The sequence below is a fragment of the Sapajus apella genome, unplaced genomic scaffold (genome assembly GCF_009761245.1).
Source record: "Sapajus apella isolate SASKATOON/1434 unplaced genomic scaffold, GSC_monkey_1.0 scaffold36, whole genome shotgun sequence".
NCBI lineage: Eukaryota > Metazoa > Chordata > Mammalia > Primates > Cebidae > Sapajus > Sapajus apella.
The window spans coordinates 2,701,220-2,720,170 of record NW_022436976.1 but is presented as its reverse complement, the minus strand read 5'-3'; the positions used below and the strand labels follow the sequence as shown (position 1 = coordinate 2,720,170).

At 37.5% G+C, this 18,951-nt stretch overlaps 1 protein-coding gene across 2 annotated transcripts in view; it reads right to left on the bottom strand.

Annotated features, from left to right (window-relative positions):
• The window catches only part of TTLL7 (tubulin tyrosine ligase like 7), a 122,925-nt gene extending 106,123 nt beyond the window's left edge, over positions 1-16,802 (bottom strand). The window contains exon 1 of one of the 2 annotated variants that reach the window (XM_032296450.1): positions 16,601-16,802. The gene's annotated coding sequence lies outside the window, so the exon portion shown is untranslated. The remainder of the gene's footprint in view (positions 1-16,600) is intronic. The other variant, XM_032296451.1, reaches the window with a different exon arrangement.
• Positions 16,803-18,951: the final 2,149 nt, after the last annotated feature.

Here is an 18,951-nt window from a genome sequence, read left to right as displayed (position 1 = left end):
ATAACAAAACAATGGATTTCCTATTTTCTTAGTTTTAGTCCATTAAGTTTTTCTAACAAGAATTTCTTTTAATTCTTAATTTTTGTGGCTACCTAGTAGGTATGTATATTTATGGGATAAACATTAGGTTTTATCATCTATCTAACCTACCAAATACATATATTGTTTATATATACATTGTTTATCATAGCCTACTTTTTATACATAAAACATTATATAAATAAAATAATGAAATTGAAACAAGGAAAAAATAGAGAACATAAATGGAACAAAAAAATGAGAATTGTTATTTTAAACATCATAGAGTTAAAATAACAATTCTTCATCCATTATGGAATCTGAGGCAGCTGCTTAAGTGGACCATCAGGATAAAAATGATGCAGACACCAGTCAGAAAGGGAGATTGAGTTACAAATGTGCCCCAGGGAATATATGAACTGATGGCACTTTCCTTTCTCAGCTTCCCAATCCTTTTAGCTAGCTACTCACAAACAGATGAGAAATCACTAATTAGAGGAAACAGTCTAACCAAGGACCCTTAACCAGAACCCTATCTAAAGCTCAAATGAGACAGATGAGACAGGTAAATTATAGTCACTTAATTCTGGAATATCTGGTGAATAGAAAAAAAAAGAAAAAGAAAAAAATTATAGTCACTTAAAAAAAGAAAGAAGAATTATTCATTTTAATCATCCTCTAGAATGACATACTGGAAATTTAACATATTGAAAAGAATGATCTTTGTCAAACATCATAGTCATCTAGTTTTCCTATGAGAAACTACAAATCTCAACCGTGAAAGAATGACTTAAAATAGCTGGAAAAAATCTATTAATATTTTAATATCTTTATAACTGATTTTTATAACTCATTTATTGAGAATTCATTTAAAACAGAATTAAACCAGAAGGCTTTTAATAAAAGAAGAGGTACTTTGGCACTTGGAAAAGGAGAAGTAAATGAGAATAGTAGCAGAGCATTTATTTAAAACCCTGAAATTCTAATCTAGCAATGATTAAAATGGAAATGTCTAATATAAAAGACATTTGACTGTTTTTATCAAATTAGTTGCTTACAATTTCAAAATAGTTATGGAGCCTAGGATAAATAAACTTGACTCTGAACTGATCATTAATTTATTAATTAATTCAACACATATTAAAAGCATCTAATGGCCTGAAAAGCTTATGACCATGACTCCTCCCACTGAATTAGTTTAGACAGGAAGGATCTAGGCCCTTCTCTGGTGAGCTCTCAGAAGCAGAGAGAAGACCATGCTTAACTTCAGCAGCCTGCAAATGTAATCACCCAACATTACACAAACAAAATCAGCTCACAAAGACCATGGTATTAGTAAGGAAATTTTAATTAACAGGAAGCCAGTCACACAGAAAACAGAGCTATCATTCAAATCAGTCTCTCTGAAGCCTCAGAGATTAGAGTTTTTCAAGAATAGTTTAGTAGGCAAGGGGCTAGGGAGTGGGGAATGTTGATTGACTGGGGACGAAATCACAGGGGTATGGAAAATGTTCTTTGTGTGCTGAGTCTGCCTCCAGGTGGGGGCCACAGGACCAGCTGAGTCAGAAGCCGAGGGTCCAAGTGGAGTCACCCAACAGTCAGAAATGCAAAAGTCTGAAAAGCATCTCAAATGCCAATCTTTGGTTCTGCAATAGGGATGTTAGAGGAATAATTGGGTAAGTCATAAATCTTATAATATCCAGAGATCAATGCCTGGTTGTTGTTTAACTACACCTACATTTTAGCACAATGCAGGCCTCTCTCATAATCGTAACCTTGTGGTCTTTCATTCATTTTAAAAAGATAGTTGAATTTGGGAAAGAACTATTATCATCCTTGCTTTAAGGTTAAACTATAAACTAAATTCCATCCAAAATTAGCTTGGCCTACACCTAGGAATGACCAAAGACAGCTTGGAAGTTAGAAGCGAAATGGAGTCAACTACATCAGATTTCTCTTATGGTCATAATTTTTCAAAGGGGCTTCATAAACACCACAGTGAACCTAAGTACTCTTGGGGTAATCCCTAGAAGGCTTCAATGGTGTGCAAAATGTATGGGGCTTGCAGGACTTGCTTGACTCTGCTTGACTAATTTTTGAGGGATTACTAATGAAAACAAAATCAACTCTAATACTCAAAAGATTTTTTTAAAACCAAATATATCATGTTCTTCTGATAGCTGACTTTAAAAGACCACTAAGGAATCAAGCCAATCTTCTGTAATGCTTGTGCAATTACTACAAACTAATTTTACACTTCTGTTCAACTAAAAAAATATGTAATTCATCTTTTAGTAAGAATTTACAAATCCCAACAATTTTGTCTTCTCTTTCCCTTAACAGACTTCACTGATATTTAAAAGAATATTCTAGAAGAAAAATTTTGGACGGAAGAAAAAAAAATTAAACTTTCCTCTAATAAATAGGTCTTGCCTATTGTATTTGTGTGTAAGACTGCTAACTGAGATAGGCATTTGGAGCCACATTTTCCAAATGTGGCTGAAGCACAGAGGCACAATCGTAGCTCACTGCTGCCTTGAACTCCTGGGATCCTCCCACCTCAACCTCCCAAGGAGCTAGGAATACAGGAGCACACCACCACTCCTGGCTCATTTTTAATTTTTTTTTTTTTTTTTTTTTTTTGTAGAAACAGGATCTTGTCATCTTGGCCAGGCTTGTCTCTTTCAAGTGCTGATTTGAAAATAACTGTTAATCCCATTTCCTGTATCCGGCAAAACTATCATTCAGGAATGAAGGGTGAAAAAAGACATTGTGGACAAAGGAAAACTAAGAGAATTTGATACTAACAGATGCCCCATGAAAGAATGGCTTCAGGAAGGTCTCCTAACACAAAGAAAATAATAACAGAAGAAATCAGAGATCTTCAGAAAAGAAAGAATAATAACAGAATTGGGGAAACTGCAAGTATACATAACAGACAATCACTAACATACAATTCTTCTATAATATTTTATGGAAAAAGAAACCATCTGTTCTGGTACTCAAAGTATGTATAGGAAATACTTAAAACAGTTATATTTTAAAAGGAGAGGGTAAAAGAACCTAAATGGAAGTAAAGTTTTCTATACTTAATTCAAAAATATAAAAAGTAGGCTATGATAAACAATGTATGTACAAAGTAATACCTAAGACAATCACTAATAAAAATAGTAATACCTAGGCCAACCACTAAGCAAACTATACAAAGCTACATGTTTTAAAAAGCTTACAAATAAATCAAAATGCAACACTAAAAAGTATCCAAGTAATCCACAGAAAGACAAGCAAAAGAAATAGAGAAATAAGAAAGAAAGGAAATAAATAAGAGGAAAAAAGCAGACTTGATATATCAAAAATTCACACATAAATGGTACAAACACATCAATTAAAAGAGAGATTGGCACAGTAAATTTAAAAATGCAACCCAACTATATGATAATCTACAAAAACTTTTTTTCACACATAATGACATAGGTAGATTGAAAATAAAAATATGGAAAAAGATCTACCATGCAAGTATTTATTTTTAAAAAGCAGAAGTGGCTATACCAATATCAGATAAACTTCAAAGCAAAGAAAATCACTACAGCCAAGGAGGACTACTGCAAAATTATAAAAAGCTCAATCCACCAAGAAGATATAACAATAATAAATGTATATCCACTGAACAAGAGGCTTTCAAAATACATAAGGCAAAAACTAATGGATCTGAAAAGTTAAAAAATCAACAAGGGTAGTTGGGGATTTCAATATCCCATTCTCAGCAATTAACAGAATTACTAAATTAAAAATCAGTAAGGATATAGGAAAACTGAACGATACCGTCAACCAGAAGGCTATGATTGACATTAGACTTTCTATTCAACAATTTCTCAAGTGCCCATAGAGCATTCACCAAGATGCACTGTATCACGGCTCATAAAACATGTCTTAGCATATTTAAAAGAATTTAAATCATACTGAGTATATTATCTGACTAAATTGAATTAAACTAGAAAACAATAACAGAAACAGCAGCAAAATCTTCAAATGCTTGGAATTAAACAATACATTTCTAAATAGTCTATGAATCATATTTTTTAAACCACATAGAACTGAGTAAAAATGAAAAGAAAACATAACAGAATCTGTCAAATACAGCTAAAGCCGGCTGAGAGGGAAATTTACACACCTAAATGCTTACACTAGAAAAGTGAAATACTCTCCAATTAATAATCCAAGTTCCTATTTCAAGAAATCACAAGAGGGAGAAAAAAGTCCAAAGCAGACAGAAAAGACATATATGTAAATAAAATAATAAATCAATTAAACTGAAAACAGGAACAAATAGAGAAAATAAATGAAACAAGAAAAATGAGTCTTCAGTAGCACTTCTATACACCAATACTGTTCTAACTGATAGCCAAATCAACAACACAATCCCATTTACAATAGCTACACACACAAAAAAGCAAATGAATAAGTATAAATATATCTAGCAAAAGAACTGAAAGATCTCTACAGGGAAAACTATAAAACACCACTGAAATAAATCAGAGATAACACAAAAATGGAAAAATATTGCATGCTCATGGATTGAAAGAATCAAAATAATTTAAATGGTCACACTGCCCAAAACAACTTATACATTCAATGCCATTCCTATCAAAATAACAATGTCATTTTTCACACAAGTAAAAAAAGCTATTTGAAAATTTATATAGAACCAAAAAAGAGCCCTGATAGCCCAAACAATCCTAAGCAAAAAGAACAAAGCCGGAGGCATCACATTACCAGACTTCAAACTGTACAAGGCTACAGTAAACAAAATAGCATGGTAATGGTAGAAAAACAGACACATAGACTGATGGAACAGAATAGAGAATACAGAAATAAAGCCACATAGCAATACCTGTCTGATCTTTGACAAATTTGACAAAAATAAGCAATAAGAGGCCAGTCATGGTGGCTTACACCTTTAATCCCAACACTTTAGGAGGCTAAAGTGGATAGATCACTTGAGGTCAGGGGTTCACGACCAGCCTGGGCAACACGGTAAAACCCGTCTACTAAAAATACAAAACATAGCTGGGCATTGTGGCGCAAAATTCTACATTAGATAGATTTTTTTTTAAAGCAGCTCTTCCACAGAGACATATTCTATTGAAATTAATTTTAATTTGTAAAATAATTGTGTCACGTATCATCATTACATAGTCTCAAGAATAATACTGTGGACTTTAAATAAGAAGGAAAGGAATTAGTAAACAGCAATTTGAAACAATTCTAACAATATTTTTTTTAAACTGCTAATAACACCAATGCTACATAGGCAACAAAAGCAAAAATAAACAAATGGGACTACATCAACCTTAAAACATTTTGTGCACCAAGGGACACAATCAACAGAGTGAAAAGGCAATGCACAAAATGAGAAAATCTTTGCCAAACATATTATCTGACAAGGAGTTGATACCTAGAATATACAAAGAACTCCTACAGCTCAACAACAAAAAATCAAATAACCCAATTCACTTATTTATTCTATAACTTCAATTTTTATTTTAGATTCAGGGAGTACATGTGCAGGTTTGTTACCTGGGTATACTGCATGATGCTGAGGTTTGGGGTATAATTGATTCCATCACCCACGTAGTGAGCATAGTACCCAATAGGTAGCTTTTCGGCCACATTCTTTCCCCTCCTACCTCCCTACAGTAATCTGCAGAGTCTATTGTTGCCATCTTTATGTCCCTGAGTATCCAATATTTAGCTGCCACTTATAAGTGAGAACATGTAGTATTTGGTTTCCTGTTCCTGCATTAATTTGCTTAGGATAATGGCCTCCAGCTGCATCCATGTTGCTGCAAAGGACATAATCTCATTCTTTTTTGTGGCTGCATAGCATTCCATGGTGTATACGTATCACATTTTCTTTATCCAGTCCACCATTGATTGGCACCTAGGTTGATTTCACGTCTTTGCTATTGTGAATAGTGCCGCAATGAGCATATTATACAAGTGTATGTGTCTTATTGGTAGGACAACTTATTTTCTTTTGGATATATATCCAGTAATGAGATTGCTGGGTCGAATGGTAGTCCTGTTTTAAGTTCTTTGAGAAATCTTCAAACTGCTTTCCAGAGTGGCTGAACTAATTTATATTCCCACCAGCAGTGTATAATTCTCTGCAGCCTCGCTGGCAACTATTGCTTTTTTGACTTTCTAATATTAGCCATTCTGACTGATGTGAGATGGTGTCTCCCTGTGGTTTTCATTTGCTTTTCTCTGATGATTAGTGATGTTGAGCACTTTTTTATATGGCTGGCCACTTGTCCGTCTTCTTTTGAGAAATGTCTGCTCATGACTTTTACCCACTTTTTTTTTTTTTTTCTGGAAACAGAGTCTCGCTCTATTGCCAGGCTGGAGTGCAGTGGCGTGATCTTGGCTCACTGCAACCTCTGACTCCTGGGTTCCATTCTCCTGCCTCAGCCTCCCAAGTAGCTGGGACTACAGGCACACGCCACACGACCAGCTAATGTTTGTATTTTTAGTAGAAATGGGGTTTTCAGCATATTGGCAAGGATGGTCTTGGTATCCTGACCTCATAATCCCCCATCCTTGGCCTCCCAAAGTGCTGGAATTACAGGCGTGAGCCACCACACCCAGCCTTTTGCCCATTTTTTAATGATGTTCTTTGTTTTTTGTTTGTTCAACAGTTTTAAGTTCTTTAGATTCTGGATATTGATCTTTGTCAGATACACAGTTTGCAGACATTTTCTGTAGGTTGTCTGTCTGCTCTGTTGATAGTTTATTTTGCTATACAGAAACTTTAGTTTGATTAGGTCCCACTTACGAATTTTTTTGCTGCAATTGCTTTTGGGGACTTAGCCATAAATTCTTTATAAAGGCACTGTTGGGATGGGTACTTCCTAGGTTTTCTTCTAGGATTTTTATAGACTGAGGTCTTACATTTAAATCTTTTAAAAGCTAGTTTTTGTATATGGTGAGGGGTAGGTATCCAGGTTCATTCTTCTGCATATGGCTAGCCATTAATCCCAACATCTTTTATTGAATAGGGAAACAGGGAGTCTTTTCCGTATTGGTTTTGTCAACGCTGTCAAAGATGAAATGGCAGTCACTGTGTGGCTTTATTTCTTGATTCTCTATTCTGTTTCACTGGTCTATGTGTCTGTCTTTGTATCAGTCCTACACTATTTTGTTTACTATAACCTTATAGTACATAGTCTAAAGTCAGGTACTGTGACGCCTCCAGCTTTAGCTTAGAATTGCTTTAGCTATGCAGGGTCTTTTTTGATTCCCTACAAATTTTTGAATTTTCTTTTTTTTTTTTTTTTTTTTTTTTTAGTTCTGTGAAAAATGGCTTTGGTAGCTTGATGGGAATAGCATTGAATATGTAGACTGTTTTGGGCAGATGGCCATTTTAACAATATTAATTATTCCAATCATGGAACTTTTTTTCTTTCTTTTTTTTTTTGGTGTGTACTCTCTGATTTCTTTCAGTAGGGTTTTGTAGTTGTCTAGAGATCTTTCATCACCTTGATTAGATGTATTCATAGGCTTTGATTGTTGTTGCTGGGGATTTTTTTGTGGCTACTATAATGGGATTGCATTCTTGATTTGGCTCTTAGCTTGAATGTTATTGGTGTATAGAAATGTTACTGGTTTTTGTGCATTGGTCTTTTATCCTGAAACTGTATGAAAGCTTTTTTATCAGTTCCAGGGGCTTTCTGGCATAGTCTTTAGGGTATTCTAAGTATTGGATCATATCAATGAGGAGAGATAATTTGATTTCCTATTTGGATGTCTTTTTTTTTTTTTTTCTCTTGCCTGATTGCTCTGGCTAGGACTTTCAACACCCTGTTTAAAAATGGGCTAATATCTTGAACTGAAAGAGGATATACAAATGACCAAGAAGCAAATGAAAATATGCCCAATGTTACTAATCATAAGAGAAATACAGGCCGGGTGCAGTGGCTCACACCTGTAATCCCAGCACTTTGGGAGGCTGAGGTGGGTCAATCATGAGGTCAGGAGTACAAGACCAGCCTGGCCAATATGGTGAAACCCTGTCTCTACTAAAAATACAAAAATTAGCTGGGCGAGGTGACACGTGCCTGTAATACCAGTTTCTCTGGAGTCTGAGGCAGGAGAATCGCTTAAACCACGGAGTCGGAGGTTGCAGTGAGCCAAGATTGCACCACTGCACTCTAGCCTGGTGACAGAGTGAGACCCCGCCTCTAAAAAAAACTTTTTTAAAGAAAAATACAAATCAAATCTATAATGAATATTACATTACACCCATTAAGACAGCTACAATCAAAATATCACAAAGTAAGTGGCAAGGTTAAGGAGAAATTGCAACACTTGTGCACTGTTAGTGTGATAGTAAAAAGGTACAATATGGAGGTTCCTCAAAAATTAAAAATAGAACTACCATATGATCTAGCAATTTCATGTCGGAGTATAATCCGAAAAAAATTAACAGCAGTGTCTTAAAGAGGTATTTGCATGCCCATGTTCATAGAAGCAGTGTTCACAACAGCCAACAGGTGGAAGCAACACAACTGTCCATGGGTGATGAATGGATAAACAAATGTGATATATACTTATAATGGAATAGTATTCAGCTTTATAAAGTAAGGACATTCTGACATATTCTACAACATGAATCTTGAGGACATTATATTAAGTGAAATAAGCCACTTACAAAAGACAAGTATATATGATTCCACTTGTATGACGTATCTGGTCAAATTGATAGAAACACAGAATAGAAGAGTGGTTACTGAGGGCAGAGGGTGAGGCTAGGGGGAGGTAGGTGAAAAGGGGAATTGTTTAATGAGTATTAAGTTTCAGGTTTACAAAATGAAAAAGTTCTGAAGGTCTGTTTCACAACAATGTGAACTATATACTACTGCGCTGTACATTTAAAAATGGTTAAGATGGTAAATATTATGTGTTTTTAATCACAGTAAAAAAATTATATGGCCAGCCATGGTGGTTCACACCTATGATCCCTGAATTTGGGGATGCTGAAGCTGGTAGATCACTTGAGCTTAGGAGTTTGAGACCACTTTGGGCAATATGGCAAAACCCTGTCTTTATGAAAAATATGAAACTTAGTTAGGCATGGTGGTACACCTGTAGTCCCAACTACTCAGGGGGCTGAGATGGGAGGATTGCTTGAGCCCAGGAAGTTAAGACTTCACTGAACCATTGTCATACCACTGCACTCCAGCCTAGGTGACAGAGGGAGACCTTGTCACAAAAAAAGAAAAAATACATATATATTAAAAATAATGCTACAAAATATTTACTGAAAGAAAAATGTGCCTTTGTAGAATGCCCACAATCACCCAAATAATCATATAAATAATAAGATTTTCACACTCTTGAACTATATTATTAGGTAATTTTACTTGGAGATCTAAGTCAATAATTGCTGAGTATATTTGCTTAATTTTAGTCCCAGTAGAAGCTATACTTAAGGACCTTCACATATCCTATGTTTATATTATTCTAAGTCCTTGTAGGTTCTAAAAACAAATTTCACAGATACACCCTCAAGCACAATATGGAAGTATAGATCCTACTAGAATCAAAAAACATATTCACTTTTAATCCTAAATCAAGGATGCAAATAGGTATTGATGCATATTATATACTCAAGATAAATGTTTAAAAAAGAAAATGCCTCTTACTCTGAAATGTCAACCCCATAACATATGTAGCAGTAAATGTTTCTTTCTGCCAAAAACGCTCATTTGGCACTCATTTTTGACAAGTGAAAAGGCTTTTTGCACATTCGTATATATAGTTCACTTAATTTCGAGAAGCACTGATCCCTCCCTTTCAAATTTTCCTTATTATTTGTCTATTTCCTTATCATTATTGTGGCAAATTCCAGAAACAACTTGTTTATACTTTCCAAAAAAATAATGGGTTGAAACGTATGTGTATTAACTAAAGGGGAAGCTGGTATAAACTGGAAATAGGCATTACAGATTAGTTTTTTAAAAATTCAGTTAACTTGAGAAGACACTTTTTCCTCAAATACTCTAAAAGGAAAAAACCAAAAAGACTAATAAACCAATAAAAGTTGTCCTCTTATTTACATATGACAGCAAATACTAGCATCTATTGTCAAAACCAGTATCTAAAACAGGCAGCTATAGACCAATTTCAAATCTCATTATGATTCTGCAAGCTAATTCTGCCTGGCTTTTTCTCTCTAGCTCCATTTTTCACATTGTAAAAATGGTGGGAAATAATATCTGCCAATCTGTAAAATTCTAGATTCAAGAGATGCTGTAAAAATTATCATCTAGGATATGATCAAACCTAAAGCTAAATGAAAATGCCCCCATGTGGTTTTATAAATATTAAACTGCTTATAGAAAGTATTCAGGTTCTTTTTTTTTGGAAATGTTCAGTTTCTAGCTTTATTCTCCATAAAACAACTAGCATGTATTTGTTAGTTAACTGCAGACTGACTGATTCTAAATATAGACTAAGTTGTGTACTAAAATTACCGTCCTGATTTTTCAGCAATCACTATGAATATCACACATTGTCATAGATTTTGTTAAGTACCCTGAAAAATAGACTTTTAAATCATAGTGATGACAAAATACACATGAAAACTTTCCCATCAAGTGCAACAATTCAAATTAAACCCATAGATGCTAACTTTTTGTGCCAACACTTCACATTATGACCTAGTATTAGGACCACATCAATTAAAACAGAATTTTACAAAATAAAGTTTAAGTGGAGTCATTTCACTTGCAAAACAAAAATAGACCCACCTTACAGGAGAGGTATACCTAAGCATCCTGAAGATTCCAATCCAACAAATAGCATTGAAATGATCTTGAAGCTGCTACCTAGATTACTGCTGAGCCATCTTCCAAATCTAAAAATGCTCCACTTATTTTAAAAAGTCAACTTCACTACATATATACTAATGGAAGAGGGAGGAAAATGTTTATAAAAACAGCTACTGCCATATTGTTGAATTAGACATGGCACCAGCTCACACTCTGCAAAATAGTGGGTAAGAGAGAGAAAAATGTTCTAAATAATCCTTTGTCAAATATATTGTTCCATTACACATAACTAAGCAGAAAGACAAATATAACACAGAAGTTAGAAAGCTCAGGCGCTACAGCACAATTTAGAAAAAGCAAACAATGTGGATGGTTCAATATGCCCAGTAGACCAACAATCTCATCAATTTCAAAAGAAAGGATCAGAGACCTTTGGGTCAGCCCCAGAGAAGACACAGAGAATGCTGGACTACTTAACTCTAAAGCTTCACAGGAAACATAAGCCAATTAGTTGCATGCAAGTAAAAGGTGAAAGAAAAAGGAGGAAAATTTACTTAGCATTCACCTTCCCAGAGCCAAAACAATTCCAATACTTTGGATCTGTTAACTACTCTGTGTGCTATGGGCAGAAGTGTGTTAACAGATAAATGTCAAATGGGAAATAACAAAAATAAAGATTAGTGGAGAAAAGTCAAGCTTATTTAACTTTTCTACTTTAACTCCAGGAAAAATGTTTGCTAAGCTCACTTCAATTTTGACAGATAATGCCTGAGAGAAATGGAGATAGATTTACCACCTTCTAAGAGCTTACAAACTTTTTAATAATAGGTTTCAGCTAGGCACAGGACAAATTCTACCTAAAATACTCTGCCTATGTTAATGTTCAACTTCTATCAGAAATCCTCTTTCAGGACCTGAAAAATGGGGTGGAAATCCTTTTTTTGTTTTGTAATGTGATGCTTTTGCTTTCATTGTTTCAAGTCTTTCAAGACTGATGGCGTATTATAAGAACCTGCCTCTCTGTTCCCTAGTTGTGCCCTCAGGCACATTCATCTGCCTTGGCTCTGCTTCCACTGGCTCTCAGGGATGCTTAAAGGCCTGCCTACCCAATAGATTCCCAGCCTTGTGACCTCAATGGATTCCCAGCCTTGAAAGGGAGTGGAGGCAGGACAGAAAGGAAGCTCAGGGAAGAACCTGGAAGAGGAAGTCAGGAGCCCAGCCAAAGTACCTGTCCAACATTGGGCCCCTGCCTTTCTCATTGCAAGAAGGTAGTACCATGTATCCCTTCAATGGATAGAGGAAACTGAGGCACAGTTTCTCTCCTCCATGAGGGGGATCTCCTCTGGTGGAGGGATACTGGGGACAAGGGGAAGGGAGCATCTGAATGCTAAGAGATGTTGGGAACGTTATGCATCTCCCAATCACTGTTCTCAAAGGTCATCTCTGGCAAATGTACAGGGGAGGCATGAGGGCTCTTTAATGTCTGTCAAGTGTGCTTCCCTTACACCTTATACCTTCTGCCCAGGACTACTGCTCAGACCTAAGCAGAGGTCCCATATTCCTTCTCTCTCCTTTGTGAATTCCCCAAATTAGAGTGCAAAAGTGAGCTCACAGCTGTGCCTTGCAATACCAGGACACTGAAGCTGGAGACCTGGGAATCTGATACAGAAGAATGGAAGAAGCTGAAATTTGAAGGAGATAGACATGGTGTGTATTGTGGGTGAGGGAGTGCAGAGGTTTATAGGTGATGTCCACAAAAACAACACTGGAACCAGAAAATAGTCTATCACATATTCTCCTTCTCTGACTATAAACTCTTGCTCACTCTTACCAAGACTCTTCTCCAAATTAACATCTTCTCTCCTCATTAACACCAACTGCCTGCCTTTCTCCCAGTCCCCATGATTTAATCAGTATTTCTAATCAAAAGAAGTTGCTTGAAAGAGTATAATCTGAGGAGCCACAGACAAGATTGGGTGTTATTAATTATTAATAGGCAAATATTCTATAATCAACATGTAAGTGATCTAAATGCAACATGGGGAAATGATATAGTTTGGATATAGGTCCCTATCCAAATCTGATGTTGAATTTTAATCCCCAAGGTTGGAGGTGGGACCTGGTAGGAGATATCTGAATCAGGGGGACACATCCATCATGAACAGCTTAGCCCATCCCTTTGGTGGTAAGTGAGTGCTCACTCTGAGTTCTCATGAGATCTGGTCATTTAAGGTGTGTGGCACCACCCCCTCACACTCTCTCTCTTTTTCCTGCTTTCCGCTATGTGACATGCCTCCTTCCCCTTCCCCTTCAACATGATGGGAAGTTTCCTAAGGCCTCCCCAGAAGCAGATGCTGATATGCTTCCTACACAGCCTGCAGAACTGTGAGCCAATTAAACCTCTTTTCTTATAAGTTACCTAGTTCAGGTATTTGTTTATATCAGTGAAAAAATGACCTAACATAAGAACCCAGTGGTTTCAAAACTTGCTTAGAATAGTGCAACTCCAAGACCTCATACCCTTTAACCCAGACATTTTATTTCTGAGAGTCTAAGTTAGAAAAAAAAAAAAAAAAAAAAAAAAAAAAGACGATATGCACAAAGATGTTCATCACAGTGCTATTATTATCATCAACAATTGTTTATTGTGATGCCATCAATAGTGACAATGAGGAATCATTAGGAAATGATATACATCTACCAAATGGAAAATTATGTAGGCATTTTTAAGCATATTAGGCATTTTAAAACTAGTATTAAGCCTAATTGTAATTAAATGAAAACTGAAGTTGTAGAATTTTAAATTTAAAAATAATATGAAAGTAATATAGATAGCATAATTAAAACTACACATGAAAAAAGTGGAAAGAAATGTCAAAAATGAATAGTGATTGTCTTTAGTTGGTGAGATTATGAGGGTGCTTTTTTCCTTTTTGTATTCTTGTAGTTTCTAAATTGTTCATAATTCTCTAATGGGGGCCAGAGCTAAAAGGCAAATTCCTTTGGAACAGGAAAAATTGTACTTGCACAGAAAATCATTTCTGGGTTTAGTTGACAACTAATCCTTTTAGTACCCAGGAAACAGACCATTTCCTGAAAGAGGACTCAAGGCAAAGGATATGGAAAATGTAAGAAAGAGAAAGGATTAACAGATCAAAAACATCTCACTGCCTGACATTCAAGTTTCTTCATGATCTTTCACCATCTATCCAAACAGCACATGAGCACTTCTTATCTGAACCTTTGTGTGGCATTCTCTTTGCCTATCAGAAAACTTCCCAACTCTGAGACTGATTTAATTCACTTCAACCCATGAAGGTTTTTCTGATCCTCTGATCATCCAAGGCTCTACTATTTCTCGTTTCTCTTAAGGTATTGCTATAGCAGTTAAGTCTGTACCACCTTTTTCTGGTATTAAGCCAATTCTAAGTTATTTGTTAATTACTCACGTGTAAGTAAATATTTCTCCTGCTAGACTTTAAATTTCTTGAAGTGAGGAATTTAGATGGTTTACAGACTATAGTCATTGGACAAACAGAGAGAGAAGGAGAGAGAGAGCAGTTCTAAAGCCAAGTTGGTATTATATTAATACTCTCAGTGATGTCATCTAAGTAAAATGTGCTGCCTCTGTTTTAAAACGTTGCTGGTGACCATCCATCACCAGGCCATGCACTTTCCTTTTTTTTTTTTTTTTAATAGCAGTGATATTGTATTTTTGCTTATTCATTCATACCAGTTCTGCTGTCCCCCTTAGGATTAAACAGATTGGATTGCAAGATGTCATGCCAAGGTTCAGAATATAGGTTATAGCCATGTAAAGAACAAAATCAAATGACCTTTTAGGAATCAAACTCAAGACTTTTCACAAGACTCCACTTCTCACAGTCTTGTTTGAACAACAAATATAAATCTGTGCCTCCATTTTATGTCCTTATTTAGGCAGTGGACTTTATCAACATTCCCATTAACTTGAAAAAGAATTCTCCAATGCAAATGGCTCGATACTTTAGAAATGATGGACTAAATGATGGACTAATGATGGAATCTATTCCTGCCTATCATCAAATACTATGATGAGTATTTAGAGATAATAAGCATCTCTACTATAACAACCTGCCTTCTGAGACATAAACAAGAGATGTATTTCTTAAGAGAAAATCCATAAGTCCCTAATGAAAGCAAGTCAAAAGACCCATCAACAGGCAAAGAAAGACCTAGCATCCATTATTTTTACAGGAGGACCATAGAAGATCAATGTAATTGTTGTCTCTGAAGGGCAGGGTAACAACAAACTAATTCAGTTTTCCCTATATAAAAACTACATTTTACTACAACATGCATATTTCTAAACTGACTAACAGTCAAGGCTTGTCCAAATTCCACCACTTACTGAGTGATCTTGAACCTTCTCTGAATTTTGTTCCTTAGTCTGTAAAATAGAGTTATCACCTGTTATGCAAAATCACAGAGTTGTAATGAATCAAGTAACATTATCTTAGTATGAGTGCATCTGTCACCCTATTGTGGGGCGCAGTTCAGTCACATATCTAACGAACTAAGTAGCTATTATTATTGTAAATTTCTCCCTAACACTTAAGAAAAAGATTTCGAGTTCTTCCTACTTTTTAAATCAATTTCTCCAACCCAACACTTAAGCATCCACATGTCACTGCTAAAAATGTGTTGAACATCTCCTGTTATGACCTCACTCTGTAGTGTTGTTCACATATTTTTTGCCATATGCTTTCTAAGAAAATACATTTTTGACGATTCAAAGCATCTTACTTTCATATTGAAAGAGCAATAATTCCATATGCAGAAAGTTTACAGGTTGTTGCTGCTGTTTGAGATTACTCCTCAATTAATTGATTCTATGTTTAATATCTAATAAGAGCATATATATATGTATACTTGGACACACTTCATTAATACAGTGGAAAGTCCATGAACTATACAGAGTCAGGAAAACCTGTATTCGAATTCCTGTCCTGTGACCTTGAGAATGTAATTTAACTTCCCTGCTCCTCAGTTTCCACATTTGGTTCTGGGTTATTACGATGACTTAATAAAATACGATATATAAAAGTAAGTGCCTAGACTCTGAATGTATTATTTCCTACCTTCCCTAAATCTTTTTTTTCTATGCCAGTATCAAGCAAACCCACACAGAATACAAGGCAACTTTCACAGGGTATCTTTCACATCAGTCGAGGGAATGCTGCGATGTGATAAAAGTGGATGATGGCATGAGTCAGGCATCCAATGGAGCAAGACGTGTAGAAAGTGAGAGGTATCAACAAGGGCCCTAGACTTCACTCGCGTGTGCGAAAAAGGCATTAATGTGACACACTTTCAAGAATGCCCCGCATACTCACGAAGGTTTATACCAAGACGTGGGAAAACGACGGAATTATAGAATAACCAGCAGAGAGCCTCCACGTTCACCCCACCCGACCCCGCCTGCCCGAGTCTTCCATCTGGTGCCTAAAAACTGAGGTGAGATCACGGCAACTGACCCCGTCCCCTCCGCCCTCTCCCTCCCCCATCCTGCCCAAACCTCTCGGGGCACGAATGGTGCTGAATCATTTGTACGAACGCAGCAGCTCCTCGTTCCGCGGCTCCCAGCGGGGACAGTGTCCCCAGGGCAGTGATGGTCCCGGGTTGGGGGCCCGGGATGAGGGCCAGGGTGGACCTTTGGGCGTGGGGACGTAGAAGGGGATCGGGGGAGGATGGTGGCAGCAGGTACTCACCAGGGTGAGGAAACCCCAGCCCGAGTCCTCGCGTCTCCACTGCAGGCGGTCCCCCGGCTGCTCCCGCGCCTCGAAGCTTCCCCGCGGGCCGCCGCCCGGGCTCGGCAGCCTGCGCTGGTGGTCCGGAGCTCTCCTCCGCCAGCCCACCGCCCGTGGCAGCCACGGCTCCGGACTCCGGCGCTCGACACGGAGCGCCTGGAACAGCTGTAGCTGTCCGAGCGGGTGGCAGCTACCGACGGGCCAGACCATTCGCCTGCCGCGGCCGGGGGTGTACGACGTGCCGAGAGGCGCGGGCGCCGGGGGCCGACGACGGTTGGGAGGAACCAAGGACGCGGGGAATCCTCTGCCCCCTCGGAGTCAGGAGTGCTTGGGGACGGGAGGGACCAGCCGAGGGTCCGCTGCCGCTTCTGGAGATTTACTGAAGACACTGCTCGAGCTTTCCCGCGCCACCCCCGCTCCCCGTTTGCCTTGGTCCCGCTCGGGTCTCCTTCAGAACGCTGCAAACAGAGGACTTAGCAACGCGAGCGCCTGGGCGGCGCCCCTCCTCAAAGATGCGAGAGGCGCTGGCCTGAGCGCCTCCTGCCACCTCCGTCTACCTCCTGGCCCGAAGCGCCGGATCCTCCTCTTGCCTCTGACCACAGACATCTTCCCACAAAACAGCTTCTTGAATCTTTGAAGAGAGTCTTCAGATCGTTTAAGCACCTTTGTGAAGCAAAGAATAAACAGCTCGAAAGTTAGGAAATAAAATCAGATGGGGCCCCATCCCGCAGGTGCTTTGTAGATCCAGGGAGGTGAGGGACAGTTCTGAACTAGAGTTCCTGCTAAGCAAATTTTAAACCACGGCAGATGGAAAAAAAAAATGTAGATTTAGGAAGCCATTTCAAGATAAAGATTTACAAAAGATCATTGCAGAAATTAAAGAATATTTGAGGTTCATTGTTCACCATTTTAGAGATAAGTGTCTTAAAAACGGAAAGGCAATCATGTCCTCACATAAAATGAATTGTATAGAACGGGAAGAAGTCCCAACACATGAATTCCTTAGACTTTTGTGGTCCCTACCTCTGTCACACTGGGCTCACAGAGGTTCGTTTCAGACCATGGTGAAGATCAGGACAAGTGTACAGTTTTATCTGTAAGGGAAAAAAAAAAAAAAAAAAAAAAAAAAACAAAAACGGGAGAGTGCCTAAAAAATGTGATTAAAGGTAAAAGAAAAAAAAAAAGGCCCTCCAAATGCATCCCAAATAATCTAAAATTTTGCAATTTAAAGTGATTTTCTCTGTATTAAAGTTTTGTCCTTTGTTGAGTAAATCAACATAAATTGAGCACTTTCTATAGACCATTGTACTGAGAATGGTCTCATTTTCATTTCTTCGTTTATTCCTCTAAAAACTCCGGTGAGATTTGTAATATCTGAGAACTGGGATCAAGGTTTGTCATGCTGGGTTAAAGTCTCACGATAATAAGCGGCAGAGCAGACATTGCCACCTGGAGTTTTCGACTTGTTTTTTCCCCTAGAATTCCTCTGGGAACCGTATACGTGAAACAATGTCACATCTATGATTCCAACTTGAATGTGGGTCTATTTAACCTTCCTTTGTGTAAATAGGTTTTAGAGTGGAGAGGAGGCAGTTAGGTACCTAGGGTAGGCATCACCTTCAGGTAAAAAAAAAAAAAAGTGACGAAAAAGAAGCTAGACTTTATCCAGAACTAGCCGAATATCAGCGGCACAATATACCGTCAGAGTCATATGAGGGTGAAGAGGAACTCTCCACTGCTGCCTTGTTAATCATCTTTACATCATCATTTTCACTATATTACACTTTGCACTACGCATACACTATTAGTATAATACATGTTATCATTCTTCCATTCCCAGGAAAGGGCAAGAATTTTTCAATGAACCTATTATAATGGATCCTCATATACCTTATCAAAATTTTTTTTAAGTAACAGAGGTATTAGCAACATTTAACATCACCTCAAAAAAGCTTTTTAAGAAATCGGGAATAAAATTAAATTGTTTCCGTATGATATGGCATTGTTATTATGTTAATGGTTGTTGTAAAGGTTCATACATCAGCACCAGTACAGCAGAAATCCCCAGAGCTCCATGTTGCCAAGGAGCTGGAGCATTGGGTCCCCCAGTGGGCCAGACTGGCCTCAGGCTCAGAAATGTGTGATTCTTCTCTCCTTGTGCAGTTGTTTCCTTTTCAAAGGGAACAGCAGGAACAGAAGACAAACAGATGAGGCGCCTTCTGAATTTGTGCTTTATGTCCGATGCTAGATGATAGGAATATAGAAAGGGATTTAGAACCTTATGATTTATGATCCCGATGGGCCAGTGACAT